The 12,327-nt window shown below is 37.3% G+C and overlaps 1 protein-coding gene across 1 annotated transcript in view; it reads right to left on the bottom strand.

Moving 5' to 3' along the window:
• LOC140136274 (uncharacterized) overlaps positions 1-3,253 on the bottom strand; it is a 67,201-nt gene extending 63,948 nt beyond the window's left edge. Inside the window, exon 1 of the mRNA XM_072157996.1 lies at positions 3,162-3,253. The gene's annotated coding sequence lies outside the window, so the exon portion shown is untranslated. The remainder of the gene's footprint in view (positions 1-3,161) is intronic.
• Positions 3,254-12,327: the final 9,074 nt, after the last annotated feature.

Here is a 12,327-nt window from a genome sequence, read left to right as displayed (position 1 = left end):
ATATCAACGGAGAAAAAAATCATGCACAAAAAGTACACTAATGGTAAACTACTAACTTTTGGTTAGCTTTGCTCCAAAGCTATACTACATTTAGCCCGAGGTACTCACACCTCCGTCACTACGATTTCCACTGTCCTTCTCCGTACGAAGGTCTGAGACTCCTGAGCATATCTAGTCCAGGACTCCAGGGTACACATAAAATATCACTTTTCTCATAAATACCTAGGCTTAGAGAAAAAACGCAATTTTTTGACCAAAAATGCGAGATGGCAACTTCAAAATGCGAGAAAAAAGCGAGATTTAAGCCCAAAAATTGGCGAAAATCAAAAAAGGTAAAAAAATTGAGTGAGGGCAGAATTTCATTGACTCCATACCCCTGAGTGATACCAAAACAAAGCATGGAAATTGCCGACCGGACTATCAAAAATACACAAATTTTGTCCTCATAAATCAGCTTAAAAGGTCAATATACTGCATGGTTTGAGTAGTAAATAAAGAATATTACTTGTGTTGTTGCTTGAATGTGCCAGAAAATGGACCGTTTTTGTACATTCAGGCTGGAAAATCAGGTCAAACTTAAGCTTTTTTAGTTGCAATGGTTGTCGAATTCTGCAACTTTTCGCCACAGAAATAGATTTTCGTGGTAGAAATGAATCTTTTAAAAACACTAAAAAGCGAGATTCACGGCGAGAAAAGCGAGATTGCGTTTTCTCTCTAAGCCTACAAATACCACTTCCTACCATTCCTCACGTGAAGATGAGACTTAAACAAAACATATTTGGTGCATGTTTGCAAATTTTGAGCACATTTGAGGATGATGTAAAAAACCCGACTTGTGACTGTTATCGTCGCCGTGTTTTGAATTCTTCCTACAAATAGATGCCGTCAGCGTGACGTCATCACCGCAACGTGAGTTCACGGTACCCCGTTTTTACGTACTTAGGGCATTCATGGCCCTAGTGAGGAAGGAACAGGGCCATGATGTTTCGGGCTAGCCTACATTAGGCTATACCCTGTGTGGGCAAGTCATACTTCAGTATGACTTGCCCTGAACGTCCATATATGTTCGGAAGAGACGGATGAATTGCATGACAGCCTGCCAATTTAAGCTTCCTATAATATCAATTGCATATAAACATACGAAGTCACAAACTTATGCACTTCAAATACAGCAGACCAGCTGTTAATTATTACCGATCCTGTAGAATAACTTACATAATCGTCCATTTCATGGAATTCCGTTGCTCAGTCAGAATTGCCAATTTCATTTTTATCTGTCAAATGCGCTGTGGATGTGCTCCATTAAAACACAGGTGTGAAACTGACTTTATACCACTCGCTCGCTTTCGCCGAAAAGCCAGCCTCGTGGCACGGGGCATGACGTCATCGTGGACGTATACAAAATTTCCGACGGGCGTCATATAACCCGTATTGTGATTGGACTAATGATTCAAAGGGAAGACAGGCTGGTAAACACCTCTAGGCTCTTTATTATTTTCAGAGCTAGCTGTGATTTATTATTTACAGGGGTGTGAGAGTTCAGCTTTTTTGTTTTGATTTTCAGCTTTTTTTTTACCAGTACACTTGCTCTGTATAAAAGTACAGGATCTTCCCAAATTGCAACTTTTTGCTAGGTGTTTTGAGCTTTTTGCTATCCGTTTTTTGTGTTTTCAACTCTTTTATATATATGTGGTGACTCGCATGCCCCTGATTTATAAAGCCTTAGAATTAAAATTCTTCTGTTACAGAGTTCGGAGAATGCCACTGAACTATTGCATCTAGGGAAGAATAATCAAGGATTTGGATCTGAAGCTGAGGTTTAAAAGGGAAGATAAACTTGGACAATAGAGCTGTTAACTAATTGATAGTTCTTCCCTTAGAACCCCAAATGCTTCCCTACATGTACATAGGCAGATGTCCAAACTAAAAAGAAAATGGATTTTGTATGCAATATGCAAAGCAGAGCTCCCTTTTTTAGTGTGCAAACTGTGCATTATTACCGGTACCTATAGTATGACCACTAGTCACTATTGCCCAAGCAGGGAAGAATTACTGACCCAACTTTTCCCTGTTTTATGATAAAGTCCATGGTTTCCCTCAAATAATCATTTTTGGGATGGGAATGAGTAAAAGCCAAGGGACCACTACATGTATGCTATATAATGTTATTGTACCCATTATATTTCTTCCCTAAATGACACTTGATGAATTCAGGTGACCATCTATTTCATTCCAAAAATACCATAAAACATAATACATGTTCCAGATACATTTTCCCCCAAATTTATTAATTTTATTTTTAATTTTCCTTGAATCCTGTTGACTTTCTTCTGTTTTTTACCTCTTTTTTTTCTTTTTCAAAATACACAATTCTTCCCCAAAGGGGTAAAATTATTCCCTCCCCTTTGGGGGCGATTAACGGAAGAATAAACGCCCCTGTCAGCTCGATGCAACAACCTCGTACAGGTTTTCGAGAGGCGAATTCACGTGGTGATCCAGCAATCGAGTATAAATTCAGCTTGACAACTGCTCGCGCGAGATCGCATGTGCAATAACAATACATGGACACAATCACTGACATTTACACAATGGAATAATGAATTATTTATGACATGCATCGGCTGGATTTTACGATCGAGGTAAGGTTTTTGGCCTGTCCCTGCGTGAATATCCTTAGTTTTCAGCATTACAAAGATACTTGCGATGACCAGTTTTTTGCGGACACTTTGATAACAGGTAACTTAAACTATAGTTGTACATTTGTACGAAATATACATTTTGTTATAGGCCTAAAATGTTTACAAAAATATATTGGTCATTGTTGGTCCATACGTTGTGCTTGTATTCAGTTGTTCGACGTATAACATTAGGCAACTACATTTCCGTGTGACATCACAAACACCTGTTTTCGCGGTAGTTGTATTTTTACCAATATATAAACATAAAAACAGGGTTCGCACTTGGGTTTGAAAGTAAGGGGTTTTGCTGAGCTGAGCTGAGCTGAGCCCTAAGCTAAATTATTTAATTCACGCTTCCGAATTTGGCACTCGTGTTCGCGTCAGCTGGTGTGTGACAAGATTTAGAGCCAATGCTTCAAATTAACATTAATTATTTTAGTTCAAAACATTTTGAAATGATACAAAGTAACCTGATATACATACCAAGAACAATATCACAATATTTCACAGTGCAGTTGCGTTGATTTTCTGCCCGAAAACACAGCGAAGCGACAACTTTCGTCGTCTGTTTTTGTCTCCTTCCTTGCGAGTACTTATTTATATCCGATTACTGTCCAATTAACGTTTTAATGGATGTTACCATGATGTTACACGTGTATATGTTATTAGATAACACAAAAATCTAATGCAGATAAGCACGATGTTCTTCAATACTTTATATGTTTGCTTCAAATGATAATATTGATACTAAAAATTAATAATATTTTAACATTTCTTTTCCGACTTTTATGACTTTATCGATATAAAAAGAAGTGGCCAAGGCCAATCTTGATTCTAGAACAAAAGTTTTTAATTCTCAAATTTACCACTAAACATTGTGAAACACATTTATGGCATATTTATTCAGAATTGTGGAACTCTTAAATTACTGTAGTTTGTTAAATTTACATTTGACGGGATAGTCACTTGACTATTAAACATGCATTTGGATTTACAACAGAATACTTTTAGAAAATATTTTTTATGTGTAAAACAACTGGGACCGCCAGCTTTGGTGGAATAGCGACCTCTTTTGACTGCATAAAATACATTTAAAATTGTAACAACTTCATTTCATGCACGTAAATTTATAGGGCTGTTGTCGACAAGGCTGTTGTCAAGCATGAAACAATTGTCGACCAAAAAAGAAGCGGGAAAAGAAGACTTGTCACTAACATAATAGGGAAGCTTAAAACCATAATGTACCGTACCGTAAAATGGGGTAACTTCGGTCAGCGGGGTAACTTTGGTCGGTCAAATATATATTTTTTTAATGGTCATATTTTCGTACAGCAATATTGTTTTTGGTCATATTTGGTATCAATTTGTTAAGAAATATATTTGGAAGAAATAATAGTCGCTCATGTCCAATTTCTTCGAAATTTACGAAAAAATCGGGATTTTTGACCAAAAATGAGCATTTTTTTACATTTTTTTCAGAAAAAATAAAAATTGATATTTGTGAACAAAAATGTGTGCTTGATTAATTTTGCAAGGTGTCAAATGTCACAAAAAATAACAACTTGCCCATTTACAGCGAAGATCAATTTTTTTGATTTTTTTTTTCTTCATGGAATGTAATACTCTGACCAAAGTTGCCCCAAATGCGGGGTAACTTTGGTCAGGCTATTTTTAACCCCTAGGGCACCCTTACAAAATTATTTAAAATCTTTTTCAACTTCAAGGTGTAGAATGGAACCCTAATGTCATAAAAAAAGAGATAATTAGAAATGTAATGGGTTTTGTTTGGAAGCAGTGGTTTAAAAACTCTGAAAAGTGCCCAAAGTTACCCCATTTTAAGGTACGATCTTATAATATGAAATTGGTTAATATTTTTCAACCCTGATTTTTTTTGCAAGCCTAAATGATTATAGGCCTACATGTCCGTACTTGCCTAAATGGAATCAGCAAAAGTTGTTGTGTGTGTAGGTAAACAGAGCAAAGTTCGACATAAAGTCATAATTTCATTCAAAAATGTAATCAGTATAAAGAAAATAACTGAAGTGATTGCATTTTCCATAAACCAACAATAACTGCCATAGGGTACCTGCAGGGAATATGGGACCATTATTGGGACGTTTAGCTTATTTGCATAAAAACTAAAGAAGATATGCCCACAAGAGATTGTTATGATGAACAACCTGTCCTTTAAGATTAATAAAACAGGCAATGTTACCTTGTTTTTATGTTTGTTTGGACGCTATGACGTCAAAATGACGTCATCGTCAAGTGTCCCATATTACCTGCATGTGCAGGTAATATGGGACACTGTGTTATCTCTATGGTGAAAATCAAAAAGTTCAGAAAATCACTCTTTTGTTCTAAAAACATTTTTGTTACATGATTTTGAATGTTAAATGCAAATTTCTACAAGAAAATTCAATTTTCTAAATAGTTTTCTTTTCGCATTGACAATGCACACAATTTCCTATGTGTCCCATATTACCTGCACCCATTCAGTTGAAAATCAGAGAAAATAATCATTTATAAAAGGAAAGTGCCACTTGTCAGTGGAATTTTACCTGCTGATAAGCTGAAGGGCTGGGGTATGAACGTTTGGACAGTATTTATTGTGGGACATTAGAGCACATCAGACATATCGAAATGCATTCTGAATACGAAGAATGTCATTCTGATATCAAATAATTTTGATTTTTTTGAAATTCGCAATTTAATACACATTTTTATGGCAAATCATTAAAAATTGATATTTTTGATATTTAACAGTTCTTGAAGTAAACTTTATAAATCTGATGATTTATACTTAAAGTGTATGTAGGTGGGATAAAAAGCCGACGATCAATTGAAAATTCTGACCTTTCGTATTGAAGATATGGATTTTTTTCCCCAAAACGCCAAAAGAAATTAGGTCTTTTTGGGAAAAAAATATCTTCAATATGAAAGGTCAAAATTTTCAATTGACCGTCGGCTTTTCCTCCCTGCTACATACACTTTAAGAATATGTCATTAGATTTATATAATTTACTTCGAGGACTGTTATATATCAAAAATTTGAAAAATATCAAATTTTTATAATTTGTCATAAAATTTGTATTATATTGTGATTTTCAAAAATGAAAATTATTTGATATCAGAAAGACATGTTTCGTATTCAGAATGCAATTCGATAGGTCTGAGGTGCTCTCATGTCCCACAAAAATACTGTCGAAACACAATAAACGCTCATTTTAGATCCCTTAACCCATCACCTAAAGATCATAAAAATGACAAATGCCCCCTCAGTACCAGAGTTTTTGGATACACAATCATAAAATGTGACGTCATTGATTTTATATCAGGCCAAAAAAACGACATAATTTTTTGGGCAATTTCACTCTTTTTGGCATTGATTTCCAAGAGTTTGATACACAGACTCCAAAACTGCATTTCTAGAAGCACAATTGATGTCTCTAAACACTTAACAAATCAACTTAAAGTGTGACTCCAAAACTGCATTTCTAGAAGCACAATTGATGTCTCTAAACACTTAACAAATCAACTTAAAGTGTTTACCTTCTCTAAGCTACTTTTTGTTAAAATGAAAACAGGTGTCCCATATTACCTGCTGTCCCATATTACCTGCAGCTACCCTAGAATAAATCCAGGGGATGTGAGGCCCGGGTGGGACGGTATAAGGGGTGGTCCATCGAATTTTTACACAGTAGAACATTTTCAGGAGGTTTTCAACAGCACCAGATAATGCAGATCCAGATAAACCGGCACGTACCTGATCCGCAACCAGTATTGGATCTGTTAAATGTCAACGCTGAACCTCCAACAACTTGGGATGAAGTTTTCATGCAGAAATGTCAAAGGCTGATATTAAATCTTTTACCAAGATTTTCAAAATTATCAGGGAAAAAGCCCGGGGGAAAAAGACTATATACCAAACTAATGAATGGACAAAATACTCATTGTTAAACTTCCCAAAAAGGGCGATCTTGGAAATTGTTAGAACTGGCGTGGCTATTACCCGGGGGCTATTTGAAAGAAGAGTTAAAACTCTTCTTTCATTGCCCAGTCAAGTGTTTTGCAAGATTCAAAGGGGCACACTAGCATGTATAGGGGCACCATCCCTAATTAACAGTTAAATCATCCAGAGCAAGCCGGATTCAGATTGTTAAAGGCTGTGTATATCAAGTCTTCGCACTCCGAAATATCATTGCGGGACAGTATAGAATCATAGTGCTCAGCCTCCTTTGTACGTAAATTTCATATTTTTCAAAAAAAGCTTTTAAAAGTGTTCATACAAATAGTCTTTGGAAGATCTTTCTCTCAGATATTCCACCAAAGATGGCAACCTTATTCGCAAATATATAATTTTAGTGCAGCATCGTTCTGGACAAATCTCTCTCTGATTGGTTCCCTGTGTGCAGGCAGGAGTTCGTCAGGGATGTATACTTTCCCCATTCTGATTCTTACCAGGAGGCATTACTGTTTTCCTTTCTAGACATGCTAGATGATCATACAGATAATTCGCTGATAACCTAATTGCTTCCAGCTTGATCATATTCAAGAGAAAACTGATAGACTTTATTGTTTTGGAAAACAAATTGGATCATTATGTAAATGTCAAGATATGTTATGAAAATTAACAGCACTCGCCAAGAGACAATCAAATGCAAACCTGTAACAAGTTGGGGATTTCACTATTACTTGGGAACTTGTTATCAGTACAGAAGAAGCCACAGCCAAAGACATTAACAAGACTTAGTATATAGTAAGCCAAGAAATGCTTTCTCTAACTTCGTCCAATTTGGAACTCACAACAATACAGTTTAAAGTCAAGATCAAACATTACAACAGCAATGTTAAATATTAGTTCTTCTTTATATATTGTATGTTAAAGTTGATAATGGGACTATACGCATCTTGCAAAAGCCTCACAATGGGGAGGGGTTGCTCGAAAGAAAGAATGGTTTACCATTCCAAAGTGTTACAATCAAATGACAAGACAACAACACAAATCCCGCTCGGCACAACTTGAAGAAAAAAGCAAGGGAATGTGCCGGCATGGGAACCCACGACCTTCTGCTATACGGACGCCTTGGCCACCAGCTACGGTACCGGTAGGCCTAGTACTCATGATGGTGTCGTATCACAAAATCAGCCTCGGACTTAAACAAACTCTCAGTATTTCACATAAATGATTTTTAAGAAAAAAAAGAAAAAAGATCCTCTGGCGCATGGCCCATCGTCATAAATACCTTCACAACCGGACTTTACACACTTGATCAAGAAATAACTCAAAGACGTTTCAGGCGTGGTTGGGTCATGTGCTCAGAATAGCCCAAAACAACATCCATAAAACAGCACCGTGGACACCTCATCAAGGAAAACGAAACAGGGAAAGACGAAAAACAACTTGGAAGAAGCTCAGAAGCCCCCTCCCCCCAAAAAAAAAACCCCGGAAATTTGGATTTGGGTGTTTACCTTTACCCGAAAAAATCTTTGACATGAATAAAAATAGTTCAAAATGACACCTTAATCAAGTCTGCATGTCATATCCTTTATAGAACCCATAACTTTTCGATCGTGTGTCAGCTTTATTTGTCTCAATATTTGAGCGCAAACATCGCACTGAAGCTTATATTATGCTCTATGGGCTAATTCAATTCAACCTACTTCAGAAGAACAAGTTGGCTCAAGTTTCATGGTATTGTTCCAAAGTTTCAAAATTATCATTTTCACCTGGCTAACATTATGAAGGTTATGCGCCCTCACTATTAGGACAGAGTAATTTAGTACTCGTAAAATGTTTCTAGAGGTCGCTTTAAAAGCTTACCATCATTCCAGGCCTGATCATTCATCATTTTACGTCTGATTTTTCGACCTGTGATTTCGACCTGTGTCTGCTAATAAAGGGACTTTATATCCGAAACCAACTTGTCCCAAGTCTCAGCTAGTCTCATTCTCTCGGACTCCATCACCATTTTTTCTCTTAAAAAAGAAGCCATGACACAAGTGCAGTTTTGTGCAATGAATAGAGGCCTAATTTATGTGCAGGGCATATGGGTGTGGACTAGTGGACGTAGCTAGAATTTTAATATGGGGGTAGGGTGGGGTGGGGTGGGGAGTCAAGTTTCTTCTCCCCCTTTTTTTTCTTTTTGCATTTTTAGTCACTTTATTCTTGCGTCCGTCCCATTTTATCCTGAAAAATTCCAGGGGATACTTCCCCCGATTCCCATTGGCTATTATATAGCTGGTAAAAGCAATTTTCCAGGCAAATTATTCATAAATAAAAAAAAAGGTGAAAAATGTGCCCATCTCTCTTCGGAGCGACTTAGGCCAGACTCCACCATATTAATATTGCTGCGGGGGATACCTTATCACAACCAATCGGTACCCACCTGGTTGGGGGAGGTAATGGGGTGAAGAGCCTTGCCTAAGTGCACAACACATGGATTCGAACCCAAGATCTTCAGCTCGCGATTAAAAATGAGTCGAATCTGGAGTCGAGATTAAACCGCTGCACCACCGCCACAAAAAATGGTAAAGAAAAAGTGGTACGAGCACGGCCAACTTCGTCCGTATAGAGATCCAAAGGGGTCAAACCCCGGGGTCGAACGAACACCCCTTCCCTCCTTCACATCCAACAAAAGTTCCATTTTTTATACACTGCAAAAACAGTGTTTTAAATTAAACATTTTTCTAAACACAATTTTGACTTCACTTTGTAAACACGTTTAGAAGCTAAACATCCATTCCGAACATTGGTCAGTGATAATTTCTAAACATCTGACATCCATAAACATATTGTTTCTAAACACATTCTTGCCTTCACTTTCTGAACACTGTTTATGCAATGGATTACATGTATATAAGGCCCAAGATTCAGGGGCCAAATTTTGGCTGGCATAAAAAGGAATACATTCATGAAATTGATGTCAAGTTGAATAGTATTAATATCAATCACTCTAAATACATATACAGCATGGCTAAAATTCAAAATAGTGAATTGTTTCAAGATGCGAGTAAACTTAAATAGGAAATGACAAATCTTTGTCAGAACTTTATGCAGGTACTATGTTTTATATAAGTTTGTTCCCCGGGGTTTGTTTGGCCCGACGCTAATACCGATTTCTGTGAAACTGGGTTCATATACAGTATGTATTTTATCCCACAGGGGGAGGGGGCAAGACTTTTCACAGGGGGTTATAGCTGTGCAATTTTAAAATCTAGAAGTACATAGAAGGTAGATGTAAAAACAAAATTACCAACAGAAATGAGATTAATAGTTTTAAAAATGTGTAAGTAGGGCCTAATGGGTTTTCAAATCCCATAATGCCCCCAAAGTCCTCTTTTTTTACACAAAAAGTCCCATTTGTGAGTTTAGCCACGCGCGTATTTGGGGGGGGGGGGTTAGGGGTGCCGCCCCCGGGGTCAAAGCAGGGGGCGGCCAAATCGAAGGGCGGCGGAAAGAAGAAGGGGCGGCAAAAATAGGGGCGGTGGAAGTAGAAGGGGCGGCAAAAATAATTAGTAAAGAAAAAAGGGCGGAAAATGTGAAAAAAATTGTACTATACATCTAAATGTGTTGCTTTTGGGGCGGAGGCGCCTATAAATCCTTTTTTTTTTTTTTTTTTTTTTGCTCTTCACTTTTTCAAACGACCGTAAAAAAATTGGGGCAACCTATTCGGGCTGTTGAGGAAGGGGCGGCCAAATTGGATTTTCTTCAGCCCCCCGGGGAAGGGGCGGCCACGGTACGCCACTGTTAGCGAGCGCCGAAAAAATTAGGGATTTTTGGTCAAATAAATCCTGGTTACGGGCCTGGGGACACCCTGTATAACTTAGTGTGGTAGTGCAGGATCCATTGTAGATCCCGTTGCCATTTTATTAACAATTATATAAAAAATAAAGATTACTATGATGTAACCTTTCACATTAACATAACTTACTGAATTTTTGCTCTTTCATGTTGAAATATATTATAGGCCTATGGGTTGAAGATGCATTTTAATGACTTTTAACCAATTTTTACAACAAAAAATGTCATTATTAAAATAAGTGTAACTTTTAAAGTAAATGAAGTACAAACTTTTATATGTATTATATTTGCTGCCGGGATTTGCTGTTTTCAAACCATTAACAAAAATGCAAAACCGTATGGGGCGCATTACTTTGGTGATTTTATAAAATTTCAACTTATAAAATTAAACAAATATTAGAAAATGTCTGTTGAAGCTGATTTTTTTTTTAAACTCCATCTCAATACAATGACAAACTTTTGCATCAAAAAGCACATTAGGATTGTCACGCTTGTCACACGATCGGTCGTTGCAAACTGAAAGAAAGCAACAAGTTTCAAAAAGCCACCAATTTTTGCTCTTTTTTAAAACCATGTCTCATATAGGAATTCATTGAAATTTATAATATCAACTTAAAACATATGCCTATCTTATTCCGTGTCCAGAAGGGTTATGTATAGGCTCCAGGGCCGGATTTACCTTTGTGGGGGCCCTGGGCCAGGCCAAAATTTGGAGGCCCCCAAACGCACCGGGAGGAAGGCGTGTGCCCGGGGCGAAGCGCGAAAAATTGTGCAATTTTTGTAACCTATTTTGGCCCAAAACATGGTGTTTTTCAGCTAAAATTGAAGATGCACACTGCACAGAGTAATTTTGGGGCCCCCCCCCAAATTTGGAGGCCCTGGGCCCGGGCCCATCTGGCCCTATGGTAAATCCGGCCCTGTGTATAGCTTCCACGTGACTGCTTTTTGTGTGTGTATGGACGATATTAATACTTCTGCCAATAAAACTTTTAACAACACGAAATAAACGAGTTTTAACCCCGTTTATTTCGTGTTGTTAAAATGTGCTGTTGACTATAGGTAACATAATTATTAACACAAAGATCAACATCATGGGCGACAACATAATCTTTCTGTGTTACCATGATAACGAGTAACTCTAGGTAGTGCAAACTATTCTCTATTTGAATTGTCATGACAGGACAGACGAGACTGATTTTAAGTCGTAGATATATAGGCCTAAGTCAAATTATACATGTTCTGAATCTGATGCGTGAACAATATTAGATTTGTCTAAGAGAATTGTAGTTTAAACCTTTTCATATGGAACGGTCCTTGACATTGCAGTCTCTATATGAATTGACGTAAGTACAATAGGTCGTACGTAATATGTTCAGGAACCCGATGATCGATGACTTGAAGGAATAAATGCGAACCATATATACTATAACCTTAAACTTGACACAGTGATCACCGGATGTTGTTGAACGGAGGAAATGCTATATACCGTTACCATGGAAACATAGTATCCAGACGATATTTTTGGTTATGACCGAGGTTATGACCCACTTAAGAGTCACGTTAAGAAGTATGATTACTCTAAGAAATAAAGGTTCTAAAAAGGTTTTAAAGTTGTCCTCTCAGGAGAACCCTTAGAGGTTCTCTAAAGAACCAACCAAAAATGGTTCCAAAACCATCGAAAATGGCCACAAAAATGTGATACAGATACAGAACCGTTTTCGGTTCTTTAGAGAACCTTTAAGAGTTCTCCAAAATGGAATAACCCTTCAGAGGTTCAAGAGGAAGGATTCTCCTGAGAGGACAAAAAGTTCTATCTAGAACTAGTGTATAATGTGAGGAGAGGAA

This window comes from Amphiura filiformis, chromosome 16 (assembly GCF_039555335.1).
Source record: "Amphiura filiformis chromosome 16, Afil_fr2py, whole genome shotgun sequence".
Lineage (NCBI taxonomy): Eukaryota > Metazoa > Echinodermata > Ophiuroidea > Amphilepidida > Amphiuridae > Amphiura > Amphiura filiformis.
The sequence above is the reverse complement of the archived record's forward strand: the minus strand, read 5'-3'. Positions and strand labels throughout refer to the sequence as shown.